The 11,190-nt window shown below is 40.3% G+C and overlaps 1 protein-coding gene across 2 annotated transcripts in view; it reads left to right on the top strand.

Moving 5' to 3' along the window:
• Positions 1 to 896: 896 nt before the first annotated feature.
• The window catches only part of VWA5B1 (von Willebrand factor A domain containing 5B1), a 117,997-nt gene continuing 107,703 nt past the window's right edge, over positions 897 to 11,190 (top strand). For both annotated transcript variants that reach the window (XM_074306040.1, XM_074306038.1), the window contains exon 1: positions 897 to 1,084. The gene's annotated coding sequence lies outside the window, so the exon portion shown is untranslated. The remainder of the gene's footprint in view (positions 1,085 to 11,190) is intronic.

Raw genomic sequence — 11,190 nt, 5'->3', positions numbered from 1 at the left:
ATCACCATTATCCCACTCCTCTCTATTCCCTCCTCCCCTTCTCCTCCAAACTCCCAGATTCTGGACCTTCCTTTGGATTATCAAACAGATCACCCTCTGGTGTCTGTGGCCCTGCCTTGTTTTCTTGGCTCCCAGACTTTTACTTGGTATCAAACTTGCCCTCAGGCTGATTCCCCCTCCTTCTGGTACCCTCCCTGATATGAACCTTTGCCCTACATGACAGGGACTCCAAGCCTGCTCAGTTTGAGCCTGACTAGGGCAAGATAAGGTTTGTGAAACTCTCCAATCAGGCAAATGGGCCCATGGGCAGTGACCCATCCAGCACTTCAGCAGAGGACCCTTCAATGACATAGCAATTGTTGCAGTATTCTGAGATGCAAGACAGTTGGTGGCATTTTGAATCACAGGAAGAAAAGATCACGAGGTGAGGGGAGATGGGGGGGGGTGCACCCAGAGGACAAGGAGGAAAGAGCTCATGTGATTCTAATCTGGACCCTGGGAGGCCTGGGCTGCCGGGCAGGGGGTGGGTAAGTTAGGCTGGAACTATGTCCACTCATGTGAACAGTTAGTGTTGGGGGGGAAGGGGGTCGTGTCTTGGAGGTCCCAGAGGCAGGGTTACAGGTGAGGGGTCCCCAGAGGATCTGTGTGACAAGCCCCAGTCCCCTCTCCTCTCTCACATTGATGGCAGCTGATGGTTTTCCATCAGAGTCAGGAGGAAATAAAGGTGTGAAAAGCCTTACTTCAAGAGCCTAATAGAGAGGGGAAAGGCAGTGGGTTAGGGAAGGGAAGCAGGGTGGGGGTTGGGGGAGAGGGATGGAGAGGGTGATTGTCATGGTTACGTCTCTGACAAAACAAATGGCCCTGCTCCACAGCGGTCACCCAAACAGCTACCAAAAGATGTGCATTCATCGGCAAGCTGGCTGCCAGTGGGGCAAGGGGCTGGGCAGGCTCTGGGTGACTGGGCGCAGGCAGAGCCCTTGCAGCAGGCGGGGCTCTCTCACAGCTGCAGGGGAGGCGGGACAGAGGAACAGCCGCCACCAAGAACACTCTAGCAGGGACACATGTTGCTGCTGCTCAGGCCAAGGTAAGGCAAACTCCCGCCTGGCCCTGCCAGCCCCCACGCACTGAAAGCGGCTGGGAGAGGGGGGCTAGGCAGCCTTGCTACTGGGGCTAAGAGCCGGGGCCATGTAGGGCTGTCCCTGCCCCTCCTCTGCATCCTCTCTCCTCTCTCTCTCTCTCTCTCTCTCTCTCTCTCTCTCTCTCTCTCTCTCTCTCTCTCTCTCTCTCTCTCTCTCTCTCTCTCTCTCCCCTCCCCCCTCTCTCTCTCCTCCCCCCGTGTCTTTCTCTTCCTGTCTTGTTCTCTTATTTCTTTTTTCTACACCTCTGTTTCTCCTTCTACTTCCTTCTGTTTCTTTGATTCTCTTTCTCTCTCTGCACCTTCTCTGTTCCTTTGTTTCTCTGTTTCTCTCTTTTTTCTGAACCACTCTCTCTGTTTCTATCTCCCCATCTCTTCTCTCTCTCTCCCTTTTCATCACTCCTCTTTCCTCCCTCCCTCCTCCCTCTCTTTTTTTCTCTCACCCCCTCCCCTCATTCCTTCTTTCTCTCTCCCTCAACCCTCTTTCCTGTCTCTCCTCCTCCCCTTTCTATCTATCCTTTTAGGGCCCAAGGCAATTGGCAGCTTAGAAAACTCCCCTCCCCTGGATTGACAGTTAGCTCAGTCCTGCTTGCCCAGCCACTGTGGCCAGATTTTGATGGCTTCAGAAGCTGGCCAGCTGGGTGCCACTGACAGAATCCCATCTGACCCCCTCCTCTCCAAGGTAAGCTCAGGAGCTCTTGAACAGCAGGATATGGGGGGAGAGAGAAAGGATCGAGAGTGTGTGTTTGATTGGGGGGGGGAATATGCATGCTGGGACTGGCTTCTCAGTCTGTATGCAGCATGTCTAGTTGCCTCACAAAACCCCACCAAGTGTTACAATCCCGTCATAATATTTCTGTATCTACCAGCCCCAACTGTTCAGTACAGACAAGTCTCTTCCTCGAATCCAAAGCAGACAAGTGGTTTTTTGAGGCAGGGAAATCAGAGAACAGAGAATGTCAGAGCCCGAAAGGAAAGCTTGGAATATACAGTATCAGAGCTGGGAGGGACTTTAGAATGCAGAATGCCAGAGTAGAGGTTGAGCAAAAAGGGACAGAATCAAATGTTAGAACTGGATATAACGTAAAGGAAAAAATATTAGAACATAGTGTCAAAGCTAGAAGGAATCTTAAGTGATAGAATATTGCAATATAGAATGCCAGAGCTAGAAGGGAGTTTAGAACATAGAATGTCAGAGCTGGAAGGAACTGTAGACGTCATTTAGCCTAATCTCAGCATTTGAAAATTAAAGGAACTGAGGCACAGAAAAGTTGTGATCCAAGATCACAAGGATCAATCAGTCTCTACTACTTCTCTTCTCCTCCCACTGCCAACAAAGCAGGTATTTCTTGTAATCTCTGAAAATAAAATGAAAAAAAAAATTAAGAGATAAATAATGCCATTGACTTAATGAATGATTTTTAATTAAATTTATGTTTCTTCTCTGGACCTCAGGTTCTTTCTCTGAATGAGGAGAACTGAATCTCTGCCTTTCTTCCAGTTGTCAGTAGTCTGTGATTGTACTATGCTCTCTATGGTTATAGCATGAGCCTTCTGTTCTAAGACTTTGGAGTCTTCTCCCTCTCCCCAGCCCAGGTTTTATTTTTCCATGCTAATTAAGGTTTCTATTCTGGAAATCTTGAAAAACTAAAAGATTGTGGTAAACTGGGGCAGTGGATAGAGCACCAGCCCTGAAGTCAGAAGGACCTGAGTTCAAATCTGGTCTCAGACACTTAACATTGTGTGACCCTGGGCAAGTCACTTAACCCCAATTGCCTCAGGGGATGAAAAGATTGTGGCAAACTCCTTGAGAAGAATTTTTAAAAATGGAAATTAACTATTTTGCCTTTGTGGGGGGGGATTTAATGCTAGCCTATATTGCTAGCCTGCCTTGATTCCTGACTCCCCCAAACACACGTATAGACTTGATTGACAGGAGAATCAGCAATTCTTAGAATTAGATTGGGTTTTGGATGGGAGGCTGGCTCTGACACTAGCTCTGTCATTCTGGTCAAATAACCTAACCTCTGATTCATTTTCCGCATCTGCAAAATGGGACTACAAGTAGTGTGGGTAAAAATTGATTCTGTAAAAAATTGTGATTCTGTAAAAAGCATTTTTCAGAACTTAGAAGTGTTTAAAAAATAAAGTAAGCTGTTATTATAATTATTCCACTTGGGGAGGTCTATTTAGTCTCTTGCTGACAAAACCTTGCTGATATCTTGCAGATATCAACCTCTCCACCTGTTTCCCCAGTTATCATAATGATAATGACAGCTAGAATTTTATTAGGAACCTACTATGTGCCAGGCACTGTACTAAGCACTCTGCAAATATTATTTCATTTGATCCTCACCAAAATAGGAAGCAGGTGCTATTATTATCCTCATTTGACAATTGAGAAAACAGAAGCAAACAGAGCTTAAGTGACTTGCTCAGGATCACACCACTGGTAACTGAAGAAGAATGGATTTGAACTCAAGTTTTCCTGACTACAGACTTAGCACTGAGCCACCTGGGGGCCTCAAAACCTTCCCCTCTTAATTTATCTTCATTATCTTTTGTAAGTACCTAGATATTTACAAGTTATCTTCCATTTAGAACATAAGTTCCTTGAGGGCAGGAGTTATATCTGCCTGGGTCTTGTTTCTCCTTCTTTCTTTGTTTACCCAGTATTAAGCAGAATGCCTGGCACATAGTAGTCATTTAAGAAATGTCAGTTGATTGACTGACTGACTTAACTTTGGGTCCTGGGATTTTGGTCAGGTTAGTGATGAAGCTTTTTTGTCTATTATATGTCATCATCTTGGTATAACTGTTGTCAGAGCAATTGAGTCAACAGGGATGGTAGTTCTAGTTCTAGTTCTGCAAAGTAGTCTCTTGAGAAACTTAGTTCAGGAGGACAACAGCAGAGAATACAGGAAAACATATTTCGGTTCGTATGGTATCACCCAGTTAGATTGTAAGCTCCATGAGGTCAGGGATCGGGTCTCATCTAAACTTTGAATCTCCCCAAGTCCCCAGTGCCCTGAACACAAATGTCAATAATATAATCAACTAGATCTGGGAAACTGAACCTAGAGTTTAAATTCATCTGATATATTAATTCAGTGGCCCTGAACTTAACTTCTGTCAGCCTCAGTTTCCTCAACTTTAAAATGGCTATAATAATAGTATTTGTCTCCCAAGATTGTTGTGAGGATATAATGAGGCAAGATTTGTAAAGCAATTAGCAAATCTCAAAGTGCTATGCAAATGCTAACAATTATTATAAATGTTTGGATTTAAATTAAAAAGCAAACCAATATCCAGCTATGACTAAAATCTCAAGAGGAAACCCAGTTATTAATTCATCCTCCCATGAAGTAGTCCAGTAAGCTGATAAGTGATCTTAGACATTACCATAGAAAGAGAGAGATGACTATTCTACTGTCCTTTGTCCTGGTGAGATCACAGCTGGAATATTGTACTCTGTTCTGGGTGTCCCATCATAAGAAGGCATTGATAAAATGAATCTCACCCAGAAAAGTGTCAAGAAGCTGGGGAGGACGGAGAGAATAGGACATAAGGGAACATCTGGTTCGAGGAACCAAAGACAATTTAGCATGGAGAAAAGAGAAGACTTAGAAGGTACAGAAGGAATAGCAGTCTTTAAGGATTTGAAGGATTGTCTTGAGGAAGAGGGATTCCATAGCTCTACTTGGCACTAGGTGCAGAGGTAGATTTCCATCATGAGAAAACTTCTTGACAATTGTATGTGTCCCAACATGAAATGAGTTGACTCAGGATTCCCCACCTCATCTGCCAAATGCAATCTTTCAGGCAAAGTCCAAATGACTCTATGGTCAATTATGAATACTGGTTAAGAAATAGAGGATAAATAAGATGCCTTCCAACTTTGATTTTCTGTGACTGTTCTCTGTTCTCTTCTTCCTTTTCAATAAAATGAAAAGAATGAAATCAATGAGCCTCGGGATAAATCCTGATTCTGAAGTGGATGATTTGTATGACTTGTGGCAAGGTAGTTAATCTCTCTGGGCCTCAGTTCCCTCACTGGCTAAATGAGAGAATTGTATTAGCTGACCTTCTTTCCCACTTTCAATGAGGGAGATGGATCTGATTACCTCTAGGTTCCTTGCAGCTCGAATCTATCTTATGACTTTCAAGGTCCATTCCAGCCCTAGATCTCATAGAATCAACAACCATCCTTTGATAGAAAAATCCATCAAAGGAGAAGAAGCCTGATCCCCACCTCCTCACCTTCCTGAAGTTAAGAGAGTTGGGATCAGAGCTCTTTCCCTTCTCTCTCCAATTCTTTGGGAGTTACTGCTGATAGTCTTCTTGTTTTCTTACTGTTCAGGGACTAAGTTCTGACTTTCTGCTGATCTATCAGCAGATATATTTTTGTTGTTGTTGTTCATTGACCTGTCATTAGAGACAGCTGGACTAATTGCAGAGATTGGAGAAGAAATGTAGAAACAAGAGAGCCCAATCTGTAGTTGGGGGAAGGAAGAAGTGTGCTAGGAAATGGGGGTCTGGATTACAGGTAGTCTCCAGAAGACTGCATCTATAGGCAAGATGGTTGAGGTAAAGGGTGTTAGCCACTGGGAAATTGTAAGGTTCTTAGTCACTGGTATTCCTGGATGACTCATCTACCCTTTGGAAATGGAATTTTCAGTACTCTAAATCACTATTGATCAAAGAAATGCAAATTAAAACAACTCTGCTGTACCACTACACACCTCTCAGATTGGCTAAGATGGGAAGAAAAAATAATGATAAATGTTGGAGGTCATGTGGGAAAACTGGGATATTAATACATTATTGGTGGAGTTGTGAATGGATCTAGCCTCTCTGGAGAGCAATTTGGAACTATGTTCAAAAAGTTATCAAACTGTGCATACCCTTTGTTTGATCCAGCAGTGTTTCTACTGGGCCTATATCCTAAAGAGATCTTAAAGGAGGGAAAGGGACCTGTATGTGTAAGAATGTTTGTGGCAGCCCTCTTTGTAGTGGCCAGAAATTGGAAACTGAGTGGATGCCCATCGATGGGAGAATGGCTGAATAAGTTGTGGTATATGAATGTTATGGAATATTATTATTCTGTAAGAAATGATCAGCAGGATGATTTACTTACGTGAACTGATGCTGAGGGAAATGAGTAGAACCAGGAGATCATTGTACATGGCAACAGCAAGGTTATGTGATGATCAATTCTGGCAGACCCATGGCTCTTTTCAACGAGTTGATTCAGATAAGTTCCCATGGTCTTGTGATAAAGAGAGCCATTTACACCCAGAAAGGGAGGACTATGGAAAATGAATGTGGACCACAACATAGCATTTGTACTCTTTGTTGTTGTTTGCTTGTATTTTATTTTTTCTCATTTTTTTTTTCTTTTTGATCTGATCTTTCTTGTGCAGCAAGAAATTGTATAAATATGTATGCATATATTGATTTAACATATATTTTTATCATGTTTAACATATATTGGATTACTTGCCATCTAGGGGAGGGAGGTGGGGGAAATTGGAACACAAGGTGTTTTGCAAGGGTCAATGTTGGAAAAAGCATACATGCATATATTTTGAAAATTAAAAAGCTTTAATAAAAAATAAATTTAAAAAAAATTGAATTTTCCCTACAGGCTCAATCTCCTAAAAGACATAGCATAAAATTATGGGAAACAGTTTTGGACATATTGAATGATGGTGAAGTATCAAAAACATAGCCAGGACTCTTCTTTTTTATATTAAAATTTGATTTATTCAGTCATCCTCTAATCATTGATCACATATTTTCAGGTTTTTTCATTATGTGCTTAGAATATATAGCAAATATCTCTGTTATTTTTTTAAACTTTTTATTTTCAAGATATATGCATGGATAATTTTACAACATTGACCCTTGCATAGCCTTGTGTTTCAGATTTTTCCTCTCCTTCCCCTAGATGGAAAGCAATCCAATATATGTTATACATGTTAAAATATAGGTTAAATCCAATATGTGTAAGCATATTTATGCAATTCTCTTGCTGCACAAGAGAAATCAGATCAAAAAGGAAAGAAAATGAGTAAGAAAACAAAATGCAAGTGAACAACAACAAAAAGAGTGAAAATGTTATGTTGTGATCCACATTCAGTTCTCACAGTCCTCTCTCTGGGTGTAGATGGTCTCTTTATCACAAGACCATTGGAACTGGCATCAATCATCTCATTGCTGGAAAAGGACTGTTCTTTTCAAAGGAGTTAAAATCTTAGCTCTATCATTTGCTAGCAATGTGACTTTGAACTGGTCATCTAATCTCTTTGGGCCTCAGCTAAGACACTGGGACTAGATGATCTCTGAAATATGTTCTCAGTCTAATCCAAAAATCCTAGGAATCAGGAGACCTGGGTTTTAGTAGTGATTACCACTAAATAACTGTATGCGTTTAGAAAGGTGATTTCATCTTAGGCTAGACGAGTCATCTTTCTGGCAATATTTCTTTAGGATGGCCCAAGTTGCTGTTTGTCTCCAATTCCTGAATTCTAAGAGTAAGTGCTCAAATGGAGTCAAAAAGCCGTGAATGAATGAATTTAAAAAGCACTTTGGCAAGCACTTAATTTACCGTGTGCTGTCAGGGTTACAACTAAAAAAGTGAGTCAATTCCTGCTTTCACTGTTCACATTCTAAAATGGAAAAAGAATACCTATAAGATAACAGGCTATAGAGGGGATGGAAATGCCTAGGGTCCTGGAGGGACTATCAATAGGGATGCCTTTTTTCCTAAGCTAATATCAAATCACGAATGACTAATTTGTCTACAAAGTGTTTTCCCTTTGCCTTCTTCCAGTAGAACAAATCTTCCTTTAGGGGAAAATTGCTTTTCTCTGTCTTAATGTCCTCATCACTGAACACATAGTCTTGTCCATGGCAGGTTTTAAAACCAATGTTTGTTGGGCTAGATTAGATTGGATTGAATCTGGATGTTCAATTAGTTCTGAATTGAGGGCCCTCTTCTCATATAATTCACTTTCTCCCTCTTCTCAACAGGAAAAACATGAGAACCTTTGTCACTTGTTTGGGAAAATGTATTTAAAATATAACTATAGCTATATTCTACTAACTGGGCCTAATAATCTTGTCCAAAAAGGAAATATATTTAATCAGGAATGATTTGTTTTTACTGAAGCTATGCTATCTTTTTTGATCACTGTATTTTTTCCCAAATTCACAAACCATTCCTTTAATAATATAATAATAATAATAATAATATAATCAAGGATTTTCCCTGCAATTCAATTCAGTTCAACAAACCTCCATTAAGAGTCCACTCCTTTCCACATATGCAAAAATGTTTATAGCAGCAATCTTTGTAGTAGCAAGTGTTAGGATTCTTACAAAGCACTTCTACATTTAGTTCACACCTTTAAAGGAATTCCAACTCTTTTAAAGGTGTGAACTAAGTACAGAAGTACCTTGTAAGAATCCTAACAGCAAGGAAGTTGAAATTGAGTGGATGTCCATCAATTGGAATGGCTGGATATAATGGTATATGAATATAATGGAATATTATTGTTCTGTAAGAAATGATGAGCAGGATGATTTCAGAAAAGCCTGGAAAGACTTGCTGAAACTGATGCTAAGTGAAGTAAGCAGAATCAAGAGAAATATTGTACACAGCAACACCAAGATTATGTGATGATCAACTCTTTAACAATGACGATTCAAGGCAATGCCAATAGTTTTGAGATAGAAAGTGTTATCCACCTCCAGAGAAAGAAAGAACTATGGAGACTAAATGTAAATCAAAGCATAATATTTTCACCTTTTTGTTGTGGTGATTGTTTGTTGTCTTGTTGTTTTTTTCCTCAAGTTTTTTTTTTTAATTTTTTGATTTGATTTTTCTTGCATAGCATGACCAATATGGAAAAATATTTTAAAAAATTGAACATGTTTAACCTAAATCAGATTGTTTGCTATCTTCGGGAGAGAGAAGGGGGAAGAGAAAGAGAAAATTGTGGTACACAAGTTTTTGTAAGAGTGAATTTTGAAAACTTATATGCTATGTATTTGGAAAAATAAAAAGGGGTCTATTCCTTGCAAGATATTATGCTGGGTTCTAAAGATCCAAAGGCAAAAAAAAGAAATGACCTCTGTTTTCAAGGAACTTACCTTCTACTGAGAGATACAGCATGTACACAGATAAGAAAATATCAAGTTATTTGAGGACAAAGGGAATTAGGAAAGATTTCACAGAGGAAGTATCATCTGAGCTTCCTGAAAGAGAAGCTTAATGTTTAAGAGACAAAGATGAGGAGACAGTGAATTCTAAAAATGGCTCCTATCCCATGAAAAGGCACACAGGTGAGACGTTGAATCCAGGGCCAAAGTAAGATATTTTGATAGGAAAGCAGAGTTTATAAAGGGTTAATATGGAATAAATCCAAAAAATAAGTTGAAATCAGACTGTGAGGACTTGAAACTTGTTGATGAGAAGTTTGAGTTACATATTGAAAGTAACAATGAGCCAAGTCCAAAGGCCTGTTTTCTTTCATTTTTGGTAAATTGGGAAATTTGTTCTGCTTCAATCCACTGGCATCTTTCCCATTATCCAAGAACTTTGATTACTGACAGTACTTCAGTTATATAACATATATCAATATGTTTAATTCCTCTGGGTCAGATCACTTGAACTCAGTGCTCTCTTACTATCCACTACATCTCTAAGCTGTGGCCCATGGGATAGAGCACTGGGTCTAAAATCAGGAAGACCTGAATTCAAATCCAGCCTCAGACATTTACTAGTTATCTGATCTTGGGAAAAGACATTTCACTTCTGTCTGCCTCAGTTTCCTCAACTGTAAAATGGAGAGCAATAACAGCAGCTACCTCCTGTTGTCAGAATCAGAGTAGATAATATTTGTTAATTGCTTAGCACAGTGCCTGGTGATGAGGTAAATACCTGATGATGAGGTATATACCTCAATATAATTAGGATTAATTGAGGTCTAGTGGCAGGATTGGGGTACAGGGAGTCAAATAGAGCTCCCCTGCAACCCCTTTGGATTCGGCACAAGGATACGGAGTTAAATGAGGTCTAGCGGCAGCAAGAGTCCCTTGTAAATGAATTTACAGGCCCAAAAACCTAGATTGATAAAATAGGTTTATTGTAGGGTTTGGAAGTAAGGTTAAAGTCTGGTTAGTAAAAGGTACTAGATAGAGGAAGAAATACACCAAAGGTGGAGGGACGAAGAGTCTGATGCAAAGCATGTTGCTGGCATCTTTCAAATCCCCGCCAAGGGATGATTTCACGTTGTCTCTTTTATTTGCTTCAAGGAGCCTAGGGCATTGGGCACATTCTTGACAGGCTTTTCAGATAAGGAAGAAACAGTTTTGGGGAAACCTGAGCAGATAGTGGGGGTTGAGAAAAATCCAAGCCAGCTCAGATCCAGTGGGGGCTGGGTACAAGCTCAAACTGGCTCAGATACTGATCTCTCCTCTAGGAATACAAAAGGTGATTTTGACCAGATCTTGAAATCAAAGGTCAGTCCTAAAGGAAGTTGTAGATCAGACAAAGAATCTTAAAGGGGCTATCGCCCTCATCACCTGTCACACAGTAGGTAATATAGAAATAATTATTCTCTTGTCTCCCCTCTCCCGCATTTCTTCAGAATTAAATTTCTAAAAGCTTTCCATCTTTCCCATTCTAGAATTTGAGTTCATGGAATACTTCCTATCCTCCCTTTCTTTGCAATTTGGCTCTTCCTAATTCTAGGGTAAATAATAGACCACAATACCACAGATTTTAAAATGGCATATTCACCTCCACCAAACAAGGGTTCCCAGCATTTGCATGGCAGTGATTGGAGAATCAGTTCCAGAGAAGTTTTCTTCATTACTACCTATTTTGAAGAATAAAGTTATTCCTGAGGCAAATATATATATATATATATTTTTTTTTTAGCAGCTCCACTTTTGGCAGAGTTCCAGGGATGTCTAGACCATCACTAATATATTGTGACTCTGTTCAAGTTTGTGTTCTGTTTCTTAAACTTTTCATCTATTTCTTC

Source organism: Sminthopsis crassicaudata, chromosome 3 (assembly GCF_048593235.1).
Source record: "Sminthopsis crassicaudata isolate SCR6 chromosome 3, ASM4859323v1, whole genome shotgun sequence".
In the NCBI taxonomy this organism is placed as follows: Eukaryota; Metazoa; Chordata; class Mammalia; order Dasyuromorphia; family Dasyuridae; genus Sminthopsis; species Sminthopsis crassicaudata.
Note: the sequence above shows the minus strand (reverse complement) of the source record. Positions and strands in the feature narration are given on the sequence as shown.